General features: G+C 43.4%; 1 protein-coding gene across 2 annotated transcripts in view; it reads left to right on the forward strand.

The window, feature by feature from the left end:
- RABGAP1 (RAB GTPase activating protein 1) overlaps window positions 1–15,101 on the forward strand; it is a 263,850-nt gene that overhangs the window by 225,855 nt on the left and 22,894 nt on the right. The window lies entirely within an intron of this gene.

Here is a 15,101-nt window from a genome sequence, read left to right on the forward strand (position 1 = left end):
CATTATTTTATTTGCCTTTGCAGCAGCTGCCTGACACTGGCCACTAAATGTGAGTTTGTCGTCCACCCATACACCCAGGTCTTTTTCAGTGACAGTTTTGCCCAGTGTTTTACAAATAAGCACATAATTATACATCTTATTTGTTCTACCCAAGTGCATGACCTTACATTTATCCCCATTAAAGCTCATTTGCCATTTATCAGCCCAAGCTTCTAGTTTACATAAATCCTCCTGTAACATAAAATTGTCCTCCTCTGTATTGATTACACTGCAGAGTTTAGTGTCATCTGCAAATATTGAAATTCTACTCTCTATGCCCCCTACAAGGTCATTAATAAATGTTAAAAAGAAGCGGGCCCAAAACTGACCCCTGTAGTACCCCACTGCTAACCGTGACCCAGTCCGAGTGTGCTCCATTAATAACCACCCTTTGTTTCCTATCCCTGAGCCAGCTCTTAACCCACCTACACATATTTTCCCCTATCCCCATTGTTCTCATTTTATGTATCAACATTTTGTATGGCACCGTATCAAAAGCTTTTGAAAAATCCATGTACACCACGTCCACTGCATTCCCTTGGTCCAGTCCGGAACTTACCTCTTCATAAAAGCCTATCAGATTAGTCTGACAGGAACGGTCCCTTGTAAACCCATGTTGATATTGGGTCATGAGGTTATTCTTCTCCAGATACTCCAGTATAGTATCTCTTAGAAAACCCTCCAGGATTTTACCCACAGTTGAGTGTTGTGAGTTAATTCTCCCCTTCACCTTTGATGTCTGATGAACTCCCTCTGCTGGTGAAGAGAGGTAGTGAAATTGATTGGGATGGGAAGAACCTGTCATCTGAACAGGCAGAGTGTGATTGGACATCTGGAATTTCTGAGTGGATATAAGTCAGCTGACGCCCTGCAGGGCTGCTGGTGATCCTTTCTGCTCTGAGCTCTTGCATCCAGTTTAGTTCCTGCCTACTAAAAGCTAAGTTTTTGCCCTGCTATTATTCCATGAGATTTTGTCTGGTTTCCTTAGTGTTTGTATTCTGCCAGTCCTGGTTGGGACTGGCTGAATTTCATTGTTGTCTCTGATCAGTTGATCTCTTTGCTCTGTTTTCAGAATATTCCTTGAGTGATGATATAGTGATTTTGAAGTCTAGCGACTTCAGGGCCTTTTTCCCTATCAGACGGTTGGGACATTTTTGGTAGGGTTTTTTGCGGATTGCAGCCAGCATCTTTTCTGTCCTGTCCTATCTAGTTAGTTGGGCCCCATCGTTTGCTCAGCCTGTCTTTCTGTCTGTGTTTGTGTTTTCATCTGTATTTCACCGACAATACTTGTTGGGGGCTGTCTATTGCTTTGGGGTCTGCTCTGGGGCAGTTTAGATTTCCCCTTTCCTTCTTTAGGCTTATGTAGTTCTCCGGCTGTGACGAGGGGTCTAGGGCACCGTAGGAACCCCCCACGGCTACTGTTAGTTGTGGTGTATAGGATCAGGGGTCTGCAATCCGATAGCTACCAACCTCTCCGGTTTTCTGGACTTAGCTTGTATTTTTGTTTTCTCCTCCGGTGACTCATTATAACAGTTGAGGTCAAACTTACTGGCCTATAATTTCCGAGTTCAGTTTTTGTCCTCTTTTTGAATATTGGCACCACATTTGCTATACGCCAGTCCTGTGGTACAGACCCTGTTATTATGGAATCTTTAAAGATTAAAAATAATGGTCTATCTATGACTGTGCTTAATTCCTGCAGTACTCGTGGGTGTATCCCATCCGGGCCCGGGGATTTGTCAATTTTAGTGATTTTTTGACGCTGCCGTACTTCCTGCTGGGTTAAGCAGGTGACATTTAATGGAGAATTTTTTATCCCTGATCATGTTATCCGTCATGGGATTTTCTTGTGTAAATACTGTTGAAAAAAAGTCATTTAGCATATTGGCTTTTTCCTCATCCACCATTTCACCAAGACTATTTTTAAGGGGACCAACACTATCATTTTTTTAGTTTCTTACTATTTATGTAGTTAAAGAATATTTTGGGATTATTTTTACTTTCTCTGGCAATGAGTCTCTCTGTCTCAATCTTTGCTGTCTTGATTTGCTTTTTATAGAATTTATTTAATCTTCTGTATTTAGTTAATGCCTCATCACTACCTACTTGCTTTAATTCTCTAAATGCTTTATTTTTATCTCTTATTGCACCCCTTACAGCTCTATTTAGCCATAGTGGTTTCCTCCTATTTCTAGCCTGTTTATTCCCATACGGTATATATTGTGCACAGGTCCTATTCAGGATGCTAATAAACGTCTCCCATTTTCTTTGTGTATTTTTATGTCTCAGGATATCGTCCCAGTTAATTGCACCAAGATCATCTCTCATCCGTTGGAAATTTGCCTTCCTGAAGTTTAGTGTCCTTGTAACCCCTCTACTACACATCTTATTAAAAGATACATGAAAGCTTATTAATTTATCACTATTACCCAAGTGACCCCCACCCTTACATTTGATATGCAGTCTGGCCTGTTGGTTAATATTAGGTCTAGCAGTGCCCCCCCTCTTGTTGGGTCCTGAACCAGTTCTGAAAGGTAATTGTCTCTCATAGTTGTCAAAAACCTATTACCTTTGTTGGAACTGCAGGTTTCGGTTCCCCAATGTATTTCAGGGTAGTTGAAGTCCCCCATAATAATGACTTCTCCTTGAGTCGCCGCTTCATCTATTTGCTTTATGAGGATATTCTCCGTTGCTTCCTTTATTTTTGGAGACTTATAACAAACCCCTATCAGTAATTTATTATTTTTCCCCCCTCCCCTTATCTCTACCTACAGGGACTCTACATTTTCATTAGATTCATATATATTATCACGAAGGATGGGTTTTAAGGATGATTTTACATATAAACACACGCCTCTCTCTTGTTTATTTGTACGGTCATTTCTGAACAGACTATAGCTCTGTAAATTAACCGCCCAGTCATGGCTCTAGTCCAGCCATGTCTCAGATATCCCCACCATGTCATAATTTTGTTCCAACAACATTAACTCCAATTTCTCCATTTTGTTGGCGAGGCTTCTGGCATTAGTATACATGCACTTTATGTACCTCTCTGTACCTCTATTCTTTCTTAAATTATTAACTGTTCTAACCCCGCCCCCCATGCCACCCCCACCCCCAATTTCATTATTTGCGTCCAGGTCTCTATCTGCACTGTCTTCCCCTCCTATGAAAGGAATACCCTCCCCCCCCCCCCCCCGTCCCTAGTTTAGACACTCCTCCAACCTTCTAGCCATTTTCTCCCCAGCACAGCTGCACCCTCCCCATTGAGGTGCAGCCCGTCCCTAGCGTAGAACCTGTAGCCAACTGAGAAGTCGGCCCAGTTCTGCAGGAACCCAAACTCCTCGTTCCTACACCAATTCCCGAGCCACTTATTAACCTCCCTAATCTCCCGTTGCCTCTCTGGCGTGGCACGTGGTACAGGAAGTATTCTGAAAATACCACCTTGGAGGTCCTTGCTTTAAGCTTACAGCCTAATTCCCTGAAATCATCTTTAAGGACCTTCCACCTACCTCTAACTTTGTCATTTGTGCCAATGTGCACCATGACCGCTAGATCCTCACCAGCCCCTCCCATTAATCTGTCAACCCGATCAGCGATGTGTCGGACTCGAGCGCCAGGTAGGCAGCACACTGTTCGACGATCCCTGTCTTTGTGACAGATTGCCCTATCTGTTCCCCTAATAATTGAGTCCCCCACTACCAGAACCTGTCTGGCCTGCCCTGCTCTCCTATTTCCCCCCTTACTGGAGCAGACACTCCTCCGGCTTTCAGAGGACATGCCTTGCTGCAGCAGTGCTACTCCTGCACTAACACTCCCCTCATCTGCCAACTTAGCAAACTTATTGGGGTGTGCCAGATAAGGAGTAGCCTTCCTGGTGCTCTTCCCTCTACCCCGCCTTCTAACTGTCACCCAGCTAGCTGCTTCATTGTCCTGCAGCTCCAACCTAGCATCCCCCCTCATCTATCCCATTGAGCGTCTGCTCAGTGAGCAGAAGACTCCTTTCGATATTGTCTATGGATCTCCGTGTTGCCAGCTGCACATTTAGATCCAGTATCTGAGCTTCCAAATGCACAATGTGCTCACATCTTGCACAGCAGTATGCACCCTCGACCGGCTGTTCAAGGATTTCATACATGCGGCAAGACGTGCACTGGATGGCATTGGCAATAGTGGAGCACATCCTAATGAGGATTGCACCAGACAATAAGATAAGCAAAAATAAATAAAAAGTATTAATAAAATATAACAGCAATTCAGTAATACCTCCCTTGGAAACTCCCTGAATCCATAGTCACTGAATCTCAAGTCACACACCACAGTTCGCACTTACACTCAGGTCACACTCAGCTCGTCCACACTCGCTCAGGCAGAAGATTTAAAAGATTTTTCCCTCTTACCAGTACACCACCCTGCTGCTCAATGCACTTCGAAAAGGAGTTGAGCCCCAACCAGCTGCCCCTTATAAACCCTTAATTATGAACTCCCACCCTTAGTTAACCCCTTGTGAATATAGTTACACCTCAAGATTTAAATGCAATATAGTTAACCATTAAAAACACAGTAAAATAAGAGATTAACCCTGTAGAGAGAAAAAATAGGTTAAACAAGCCCCCCAGAAATTGAACAGGTAGAAAGCACTCCGCAACCTACAATTCAGCAACTCACACAGGTATTTGTTATAGGTTTTCCAAACACCTCTTCACTGAATCTCAAGTCACACACCACAGTTCGCACTTATGCTCAGGTCACACTCAGCTCGTTCACACTCGCTCAGGCAGAAGAGTTAAGATTTTTTTTTTTTTTCCCCTTTTACCAGTATACCACCCTGCTGCTCAATGCACTTCCAAAAGGACATTAGCGGTGTATACGATGTCATGCAGATATTGGCTGTGTATACGGTGTCATTGTAGATATTAGCTGTGTATACAGTATCATTGTCGATATTAGGTGTGCATATGGCGTCATGGTAGATATTAACTGTACATACTACATCATGGTAGATATTAGCTTTGCATACGGTGTCATTGTAGAGATTAGCTGTGCATACAGTGTCTTTGTAGATATTAGCTGTGCTTGAGGCAGCGTCGCAGATATTGGCTGTGTATATGGCATCATTGTAGATATTAGCTGGGTATACAGTATCTTTGTCGATATTAGTTGTGTTTACAGTATCATTGTCGATATTAGGTGTGCATATGACGTCATGGTAGATATTAGCTGTACATACTACATCATGGTAGATATTAGCTGTGAATACAGTGTCATTGTAGATATTAGCTGTGCATACGGTGTTATTGTACAGTAGATACTAGCTGGCATACGGTGTCATTGCAGATATTAGCTGTGCATACGGTGTCATTGTAGATATTAGCTTTGCATATGGTGTCATTGTAGCGATTAGCTGTGCATACAGTGTCTTTGTAGATATTAGCTGTGCTTGAGGCAGCGTCGCAGATATTGGCTGTGTATATGGCATCATTGTAGATATTAGCTGGGTATACAGTATCATTGTCGATATTAGTTGTGTTTACAGTATCATTGTCGATATTAGGTGTGCATATGACGTCATGGTAGATATTAGCTGTACATACTACATCATGGTAGATATTAGCTGTGAATACAGTGTCATTGTAGATATTAGCTGTGCATACGGTGTCATTGTAGATATTAGCTGTGCATAAGGTGTCATTGTAGATATTAACTGTGCATATGTTGTCATTGTAGTTATTAGCTGTGCATACGGTGTCACTGTAGATATTAGCTGTGTATACGGTGTCTTTGTAGATATTACAGTGGGTACGGAAAGTATTCAGACCCCTTTAAATTTTTAAATACACTAGAATTGTCCAATAAATAATTAGGATCTGGCACTTCCAAGATACATATGATCAGAAAAGTTTTCCGGACTTACATAATAGCATTTGCCGAGAAAAATGAAGAGATCCAGAGAAATAATTTTAAAATGACAAATTTATTAATTACACATAAACAAAAACCGAAAAAAATGCCCAGTAGGAGGCGCACAATTGCCCTAACAGCAATAAGACATGTGTAGGTAATATAAAATCAGATGTGGAAAACAATTAAAGAACCATAGTTAACCCCATAAATCCTCACAAAATTGAAAAGTCGGATGTGCCCATGTGTTTAGATAATGAGGTACAGTGGCAACATGACAACTAAGTCTAAGTCCCTAAACCAATAAAAGTAAACAACCAGCTACCCAGTGAGCCGAAGGGAATGGTATAAAAATGAATAAGCCATAAATGACATTACCTGAACACTGTGGATAAGCCCATATGATTAAATAATGAGGTACAACGGCAACATGACAACTAAGTCTAAAGGTACTGTCACACTTAGCGATGTACCAGCGATATAACGCGGTCAGGATCGCTGGTACATCGCTAAGTGGTCGCTAGTGAGCTGCCACACAGGCAGATCTCACCAGCGACATCGCTGGTGTCAGGGGTCGCTGCTTACCTGTCACACTAGGCGATCCTGCGTCCTCCCGCCCGGCTCGTCGCTCGTCTCTCCACAGGAAGCGCCACAGGAAGCCGACGAGGAGAAACAGTCCTGGACGTTCTCGCGCGATCAGCGATAACCAGCAGGGGAGCGGGTCGTAGGTAAGTATCAGACATAGCGATATCGCTAGCAATATCGCTATAACGTCACAAGTTATAGCGATATTGCTAGCGATATCGCTTAGTGTGACAGTACCTTTAGTCCTTATACCAATACTAATAAACAACCAGCTACCCAGTGAGTCAAAGGAAAAGATAGAAAAATGAATCACATTACCTAAACACTGTGGGCACAGGTAACGGTGGGCGCTGCAGCCTCTTCCACCTCAACGCGCGTTTCGCAACAAGCTTCTTCCGGGGGCGTGCCCCAATGACGGGCGGTGTTTAAATAGTGCCGATGTCCAATCACAGAGCGCAATGTAAAGGACGCTTGACCCGATGATATCTCTGCCTGATCTAAGCGGCGCATGCGCTGTTGGACACCGCCGTATGAACGTCACTTCCTGTGACGCACTCACTGAGACCACAGACAGAAAACCCCGTAGTACACAGTATATAGCGCTCCCGGAAATGAACGACCGTGGTAGAGCGCTCCCGGAAATGATCGGCCGTGACACAGCTGCGCAAGCGCACAGTCATTGCAGAGATGATAACCCGTGAATAATTCAACAATAATATATAACACCAGAATAAGTGAAAATGAGGGTAAAACATATTCCATATTGGCTGTGATGAAATAATGCTAATCAAGGTGCAAAAATACCTAATAGATCCTCTATTATAAAAGTGAATAAAGTGCATAAGTGACATTTACTTAATATATCTTTTTATTAGAAAAATATACATTAAATATAAAATTTCAGAAGTGCTCAATAAATGAGCTAAATACAAAATATATATAATGTGAATGAGCAATCTATAATGCTCAATATACCGTGCTAGATACTATGAGGTTTTTGTTTTTTTATGTGTAATTAATACATTTGTCATTTTAAAATTATTTCTCTGGATGTCTTAATTTTTCTCGGCAAATGCTATTATGTAAGTCCGGAAAACTTTTCTGATCATACCCTTTACATTTTTCACTCTTTGTTTCATTGCAGTCATTTGGTAAATATAAAAAAGTTCATTTTTTTTCTCATTATTGTACACTCTGCACCCCATCTTGACTGAAAAAAAAAAACAAATGTAGAAATTTTTGCAAATTTATTTAAAAATGATAACCTGAAATATCACACGGTCATAAGTATTCAGACCCTTTTCTCTGTATTGAGTAGAAGCACCCTTTTGAGCTAGTACAGCCATGAGTCGTCTTGGGAATGATGCAAGACGTTTTTCACACCTGGATTTGGGGATCCTCTGCCATTCTTCCTTGCAGATCCTCTGCAGTTCCGTCAGGTTGGATGGTGAACGTTGGTGGACAGCCATTTTCAGATCTCTCCAGAGATGCTCAATTGGGTTTAGGTCAGGGCTCTGGCTTGGCCAGTCAAGAATGGTCACAGAGTTGTTCTGAAGCCACTCCTTTGTTATTTTATCTGTGTGCTTAGGGTCATTGTCTTGTTGGAAGGTGAACCTTCGGCCAAGTCTGAGGTCCATAGCACTCTGTAAGAGGTTTTCATCCAGGATATCTCTGTACTTGGCCGCATTCATGTTTCCTTCAATTGCAACCAGTCGTCCTGTCCCTGCAGCTGAAAAACACCCCATAGCATGATGCTGCCACCACCATCTTTCACTGTTGGGATTGTACTGGGCAGGTGATGAGCAGTGCCTGGTTTTCTCCACACATACCGCTTAGAATTATCAACAAAAAGTACTATCTTCGTCTCATCAGACCAGAGAATCTAATTTCTCGTAGTCTGAGAGTCCTTCGTGTGTGGTTTTTCTTTTTTTTTTTTAAGAAAATTCTATGCGGGCTTTCATGTATCTTGCACTGAGGAGAGGCTTATGTCTGGTCACTCTGCCATAAAGACAGATGGAGGGCTGCAGCGATAGTTGAATTTGTGGAACTTCTCCCATCTCCCTACTGCCTCTGTGGAGCTCAGCCACAGTGATCTAGGGGTTCTTCTTTATCTCTCTCACCAAGGCTCTTCTCCCACGATTGCTCAGTTTGGCTGGACGCCCAGGTCTAGGAAGACTTCTCGTGGTCCAAACTTCTTCCAATTAAGGATTATGGAGGCCACTGTGCTCTTAGGAACCTTGAGTACTGCAGATAATCTTTTGTAACCTTGGCCAGATGTGTGCCTTGCCACAATTCTGTCTCTGAGCTCCTTGGCCAGTTCCTTTGACCTCCTGATTCTCATTTGGTCTGACATGCACTGTGAGCTGTGAGGTCTTATATAGACAGGTGTGTGTCTTTACAAATCACATCCTATCAGTTTAATTAGACACAGCTGGACTCCAATGAAGGAGTAGAACCATCTCAAGGAGTGGATTGGGTACATATCTTTAACATTGGGTACGCAGGCCATGCGGATGCCTCTGCATGCGTCGTTTTGACGCGCCCGCTGACAGCAACAAAATGCAACATGTTGAGTTCGACCCAGTTCGTAGTCATTGTAGATCTATAGCTGTGCATACGGTGTCATTGTAGATACTAGCTGTGCATACAGTGTCATTGTAGATATTAGCTGTGCATACAATGTCGTAGATATTAGCTGTACCTTTCGAGTCATCGTAGATATTCACTGTGCATGCGGCGTAATTGTAGATATTCACTGTGCATGTGGCGTAATTGTAGATATTCACTGTGCATAAGGCGTAATTGTAGATATTCACTGTGCATGTGGCGTAATTGTAGATATTCACGGTGCATGCGGCGTAATTGTAGATATTCACTGTGCATGCGGCGTAATTGTAGATATTCACTGTGCATGCGGCGTAATTGTAGATATTCACTGTGTATGCGGCGTAATTGTAGATATTCACTGTGCATGCGGCGTAATTGTAGATATTCACTGTGCATAAGGCGTAATTGGAGATATTCACTGTGGATAAGGCGTAATTGCAGATATTCCCTGTGCATGCGGCGTAATTGCAGATATTCCCTGTGCATGCGGCGTAATTGTAGATATTCCCTGTGCATGCGGCGTAATTGTAGATATTCACTGTGCATGCGGCGTAATTGTAGATATTCACTGTGCATAAGGCGTAATTGTAGATATTCACTGTGCATGCGGCGTAATTGTAAATATTCACTGTGCATTTGGCGTAATTGTAGATATTCACTGTGCATAAGGCGTGATTGTAGATATTCACTGTGCATGCGGCGTAATTGTAGATATTCACTGTGGATAAGGCGTAATTGTAGATATTCACTGTGCATGCGGCGTGATTGTAGATATTCACTGTGCATGCGGCGTGATTGTAGATATTCACTGTGCATAAGGCGTAATTGTAGATATTCACTGTGCATAAGGTGTAATTGTAGATATTCACTGTGCATAAGGCGTAATTGTAGATATTTAGCTGTGCATACAAAATATTTTAGCTTTTACTGAAAGAGACAGGGCGGCACGGTGGCTCAGTGGTTAGCACTGCAGCCTTTCAGCGCTGGTGTCCTGGTTTCAAATCCCACACTCCAAAGACATACTGATAGGCAAATATAGATTGTGAGCCCCATCGGGGACAGTGCCAATAATGACTTTAAAAGCGCTGTGGCATTAATGGCACTATATAAATGAGTAAAATAAATAGAAGATGAATACAGAACATTTTCTGTGTGTATAATGCACTTTGTTCCTATTTCTAATCCTCTAACGGGACAACAGAACTGTCCCCTTTCATTACATGATCCCCGCTATTTAATGACACTGCAGTTATTCATGTTCATTCTGTCACGAAATGTAGAAGACTGAAATGTTTTAGGAGGGTTTTCTTTATATGCAGAGTCCTAAAAAAAAAAAACTGTTTCAGTGTTGGCAATATCTTTGTACATTATATGTTTTTCCTTCTGAATCAGACTTGGCCAATACTTTCTTACTCCAGCGCTTCGTGGGCTCCAGCTGCGCTACCACAAATACTTATTTCTGCCTGGCTTAATTAGCAATTTGGAAATGTCTTCTGGGTGAAAGGAAGCCAAGCATGGGAATGCAATTTTTGCTATCTCTCAGCAGCATTAAACCATTTTAGAGCATGCCTGGGGTCCCTCATTGACTCTACAGTAAGCTTACACTCTGTCTCCAGCAGATGTCCCCTGGACACCTAAAAATTGGGAATTTTCAGCAATATTCATATGCCCTAATGAATGAGATGAACAATATGGTGTGAGGGAAGATGGCGCAAGAATTTTAGAAATGTATGTGATGCATTTTTGGAGGCAATCATTTCCACTGTACATTGCATTGCTAACAGAATTACCATATGGAAAGACATGGCCTATTCTATCACATGTCAAGCAACCTGGGATTTAAAAAAAAAAAAAAAAAAATTGTGCAGAAGTATGGGCCTAGATGCTGATGTTTCTTCTCAAGAAGACCTGGCATGGAATGCTTCTTGGGGAAAAAAATATGTACCGTATTTTTCGCTTTATAAAACGCAACTGATTATAAGACTCATCCCCAAATTTGGTGAAAAAAAAGAGAATATTTTTTTTAATGTTAAATGGAGGTGTGTCTTATAATGCTAGTGTCCATCTTTCAAATCATATGTCCCTCATCCTGGTATCTATATAACCCCCATCCTGGTACATGGCCCCCTTGTGCTGGCACATAGCCCCCCCATTAAATCCTGGATATGTCCCAGACCCGGTCACTATATGCCCCCCGCTGATGCTGATACGCACATGGCCCCCTATCCCTATATTCCCCCTGCTGGCATGCACACAGCCCCACCCCTGGTCCCTATATTCCCCCCTGTTGGCATGCACACGGCCCCCCCATCCCTATATTCCCCCTGCTGGCATTCACACGGCCCCCCTGTCCCTGTATTCCCCCATGCTGGCATGGACACGCCCCCCGTCCCTATAGTCCCCCCTGCTGGCATGGACACGCCCCCCGTCCCTATATTCCCCCCTGCTGGCAAGGACGCGCCCCCCGTCCCTATATTCCCCCCTGCTGGCAAGGACGTGCCCCCCCGTCCCTATATTCCCCCCTGCTGGCAAGGACGCGCCCCCCGTCCCTATATTCCCCCCTGCTGGCAAGGACGCGCCCCCCCGTCCCTATATTCCCCCCTGCTGGCAAGGACACGGCCCCCCGTCCCTATATTCCCCCCTGCTGGCAAGGACACGGCCCCCCGTCCCTATATTCCCCCCTGCTGGCAAGGACACGGCCCCCCGTCCCTATATTCCCCCCTGCTGGCATGGACAAGAGCCCCCCCTTGTCCCTATATCCCCCCCTGCTGGCAAGCACATGATAAAATAACAAACAGTTAACGCACCTTCCGATGATGGCTCCCAGCTCCCCCACGGCTCTTCCTGTGTCTGTGCTGACATCCAGGAGCTGCTCATACAGGCATTTCATTGAAGCTTCAGGACCTTCCATCACATGACCGCAGTGCTGCACACTGGGAGTCACGTGACCGCAGGTCCTATTGGCACAGACAAACGAAGAGCCAGGGGGGGGCTGGGAGCACGGAGCCATCATCAGGGGGTGACAATAGTGACGGGGAAGTGGGGGGAGAGTGCAGGCACATGCAATATGCGCTGCTCCCCTGTCTACCAACTCTGCGCGGCTTCAGCACTGAGGTGATGGACAGCAGGAGCAGTGAATATTACATGAGCCTAATGAGCGGGAGCACTGACCACCCGCTGTCTCTGCAGCCCACCCCAGCCCCCTGGCACCATTCCAGAGCCACCCCCCCCTCGTCTACAGTACATATTCGTATTATAAGACTCACCCCCCACTTTCCCCCAAAATTTGGGGGAACAAAAGTGCGTCTTACAGTCCGAAAAATATGATAAATTAACTCTTTCCAGAAGAAATAAAGCAGTCTCTCTAGCGCTGTCTATTGGAGATGGCTATCCTGTATTTTTCATCCAATAGTAGGCCTTATTCCTTCTGACTCCTAACACAATCTTTGATGGAGTCTGATGCATGATTTATAATGGGGTGCTATAATTTGAGTTATGTATTATAGGTTTGCTCCACTTTTGTATCAATGAGCTATCCATCAATATCAGATTGATGGGGATCCGATACCCTGCAAGCAAATTGTTTAGGTATTTACAGTGTCGGATGTAAGCAGTTACGGCGCTCCTTCATCTGTATAGCTCTCTGCTACTGCATATAGGGTTGGATCTGCAGTACCTGGCAGCGGCTGCTACACAGCTCTGCAACTGCGTGCATCCAGCCGTCACCAAAAACAGCAGAATGGTGGAGTTGGACCCCCACCAATCTGATATTGATGGATAGCTCATCATTATAGAAGTAGTGGAGCCACCCTTTATGAACTGAATTTATAGTTAGTCCTTGTCTCTCTGGAGTATGATCTTTTTTATCGATGGATTGACAGCTTAAATACAGGGAGCAGTGAATGGTCTCCTCTCCTGGTAGTGCTGTGTACTCTGTTCTCCAAAGGAAGCCTCTCGTAGAAGGAAATCCAATTCTGCCAATGTAAGCTGTTGAATAATAGAGCACCGAGGGAGCTGTTATCTTGTGTACGCTCCTGGATACACCATGCTAGAATTACTCTGATGAAATATTGCCTACCGCCTTATCATAGTCTTCCTAAATTGCTGTACGTTTTGCAAAGCGTGCTTCCGCGGCCGTCCGTCCGAGCAGCACCTGGAATCGTAGCATGGCACATATTCTGATGTTTGCTGTCTGGACATGAACTTAACATATGAGTAAGTGACTTTGATGCTGATAAGAAAATGTAACCTGTGTTCGTATATTTTTGAGGTTGAAAGGCCGGAGAGGTGATCAGACCGTTTAAGAATTTTTTTAAAGTTTTTTTTTTTTTAAACCTTTTGCTAGCCCTTTAAAAATGGAGGCAATTTGCTGAATCCACATAGAAGAGAAGTACAAAAAATTTTCGCAGTTGTGGATTTTTGTAAAATTGGAAAAGTTACTTCTACTCGAATATATCTGCTCCTCCCTAGTGGGTACCAAAAGGCCCAAAAGTGATTTAGTGAATATCATTTCTAGGGAGCCATGAGCATGTGAGTGTCCTACTACAATGCCCAGGCCCATCATCTGCACAAGTACAGCAGATACATATGCTGATTAATTTTTCAATATAATTTTATAGCCGTCTGAGCTTTGTTTTCTGACACAGAGATCCATAAATCTTGCACGTACATACAAGACAGACCCTTTTCAATGGCCCCAGGGTCAAAAATCTCAAATTGGTGCCAGTCCAAGTGTATGACTGATTGTCCTTCTTTACCCTTGGCCAATAGAATCATGAGTATTCATCATGCCCATACAAAAAAGACAAGTACAGTAGAAGGCAAAACTACCAGTTTTGGTCCCATCAACCAAGATCTGACATGACAGATGGAAATCTCAGCAGATTAATTTTTGGCCATAATTCAGGGAAGTTAAGTTGGCCCCTCCGTGGAACATTTTCCTCCCGTCTGCCCATCGTAACACATGACTGCTTTACAATGCACAGTGAATCATAGTCTCTTTGCTCTGTTTTATGGGAGAAGCTGCCATCAGTTTCATGTGCATTGCTGGCATCCGCCGAAAAATAAAAACAGAGTTAGAAAAATAGATTAAGTGGTGGGTGTCTTATGTGACATAGTCAGTTAGGATGCTGCGGATGTTTACTGCTGCCATTTGTGCTCTGAGTGGGTGATGAAAACATTCATTATTCATAAGACAACTGCACCGTTGCATCGCCTAAACAATACAAGCCAAGAAAAAGCATAGAGGAAGAGTCGTGGAAAGTACAGAAATAAACCATGTGGTCGGGGTAGATCATGAATAAGTCAGTGCTCACACTGCCGTCACTGATTCCTAGTAAATAGATTGCCTGCTGGATTGTTCCACTCTCGGTCCTTTATGCCGTTGACAGGTCCACGTCTGTGCTCAATTCATTACTGCGGCAAGTGTTATGTAGGTTCGGAAAGTTAAACCTAACTTGTCAGACAATTTATGGTGCCCATCATGAGTGCAGGATGAGAGGAAGATAAAGAAACTGAGCTCTGTGAGATCTAAGCTTTACATGATCTGGAGCAAAAAGCAGACGAGTTTTTGAAGAGTTTTGCCTTTGTATTTTCTTACCTAATTGGTAAGTTTTTGATGTTGCATATTTTCTGCACCAAATACTCATCGTGAGAGCATGGCCTTAACTGTTTGGAGGGTGGAGGTTTAACTATATTTGTGTCCGATCACAGACAGCTCAGTAGGGAGAGGCTGCTTCTGCAGATAACTTTTTTTACAGTCACAGGTTTGCGAGAGGACATGTAGAAATTTGCCAGAATTATTTCTACCTTTTGATTGCAATTTTTTCATTTAGGCATAGTAAGATCAAATGACAGGACGCAATAGGATTGTTGTTTGTGTATTTTATATTCACTTGAGCAGCTGTTCTCGTAAATAACACTGTCCTGTCTCTGCTGTATCCATTGTTTATATTCAGAGCCGACAACTG

This window comes from Dendrobates tinctorius, unplaced genomic scaffold (assembly GCF_039654945.1).
Source record: "Dendrobates tinctorius isolate UK_male_01 unplaced genomic scaffold, ASM3965494v1 ptg000120l, whole genome shotgun sequence".
Classification (NCBI taxonomy): Eukaryota; Metazoa; Chordata; class Amphibia; order Anura; family Dendrobatidae; genus Dendrobates; species Dendrobates tinctorius.